Source organism: Triticum urartu, chromosome 2 (genome assembly GCF_003073215.2).
Source record: "Triticum urartu cultivar G1812 chromosome 2, Tu2.1, whole genome shotgun sequence".
Lineage (NCBI taxonomy): Eukaryota > Viridiplantae > Streptophyta > Magnoliopsida > Poales > Poaceae > Triticum > Triticum urartu.
The window spans coordinates 568376981-568378550 of NC_053023.1; the positions used below are offsets into that span (position 1 = coordinate 568376981).

The following is a 1570-nucleotide window of genomic DNA, read 5'->3' on the forward strand; positions in this document are numbered from 1 at the left end:
CAGAAAAAAAGAAAATAAAATGAAAAAGAGATACCCCCCACCCGCAGCCCAAACCCTAGGTCAGATCCCATCGACCCCCCCATCGCACCCCTCCTCTCCTCGCAGCCGCCGCACTCCTCCTCCCTCAGATCCTCGCCGCCGCCACCTCCTCCCAGATACCCCTTTCCCCGACCCAGACCTCCCTCTCTCTGCCATCCCAAACCCGCCGCCGGCCTCCCCCACCCCTACTGCTGCCGACCTCTTCATCGTCCCCAGCGCTGGCCATCCTTCCTTCCACCATCCAGATCCCCCGTTTCCTTGCTGTCTCGCGTCGCTGCTACCACCTCCCTCCGGTGGAGCTCGTCGTCGTTCCCCACGCCCTCCTCCTCTCGCCCCTCCCCTTCCCTCTCCCCACAGCGACGGCCGACGGCCTCACCGCGGCGCAAAATCCCCCACCACCATGAAGCCAACGAGGATGTTCCCGTGACGGCCGCTGGTGTCCCCGCCGATGCCACGGGCCCTTGCCGCCGAGGCGCCCATCTCCGTGCGGCGGCTGCGCGTGGTGCGGTGCATGGCCAAGGAGCGATGGGTGCGAATGGTGGCGAAGCAGATCCAGCGGGAGCTGGTGGACATGCTGACCCGCGCCCCCATCATGCAGCGCGCCGTCCTCCCCGAGGCCGCCCTCGGCGCCGACCGCTACCTCTCCTCCCCCACCACCATCGCCGACGTCGAGCTCTCCAATGACCTCCAGGTCACGCCCGGACTCTCCCTCGAAACGATGCGGCTGCGCTGCAATCTGGGATGCTGAGTTCCTTGTCTAGGCTCCGGTTTGTGTCTGCAGGTGTGCAAGGTGTATGTGTCCGTGTTCGGGGAAGAAGGTGGCCATGGCCGGGCTCAAGGACAAGACCAAGTACCTCCAGGTCACACCCGAGCTCTCCAACGACCTCCAGGTCACATCTGCTTACTTCCCATTTTGTTTATATATCATTATGCTAGTTTCTGTCTTGTTTAATTGGTTAATTGTTCATGCTTGAAGTTAATTAGCTGGAGTAGTTGGTTAGTTACACACTGGTTGGTGCATGCTAGCTCAAGTGTATACATGCATGGATGTATGTGTTTTGTAGTTGAAGGAGTTCATTTTGTGCAGCCGGAGGCGTACAGGTTCAAGATCGGCGACCGGCTTTTTCGGAGGCCTGGAGACCCACCCCTGGACCAAGTTATCGAGATGCTACAGAAGCACAAGGATAAGTCTCAAGATGAAATCTAGCTAGCTGGCTATAGTATGCCTTATGCTCTCGTTGATTTATTTCTTTTGCGCTCTTTTGCAGTTCTATATTGATGAGTGAGCGATCTGGTAGCAGCTAGCTAACTGCCTCTAGATTGTAACCCTGTTATGGGATGTGTGGTTGTGCATGCGTTCTGCATTGTCAAATGTGTTCTATGTTGTCACACATCGTATGCAATGTTGTTCATAGTTTTTATATTTTTTGTCATGCGATGCGGTCACTGAATTGCTCAAATTTGCTGGCCAAGTACTATGTAGTGCTGTTCTATGCTAGGCTACCAGGCTAGGTAACTTCTGTATCAAAAT

General features: G+C 55.9%; 1 pseudogene; it reads left to right on the plus strand.

The window, feature by feature from the left end:
• The first annotated feature begins 454 nt into the window (after positions 1 to 454).
• On the plus strand, positions 455 to 1325 carry LOC125537309 (annotated as a pseudogene).
• The last annotated feature ends 245 nt before the right edge of the window (positions 1326 to 1570 follow it).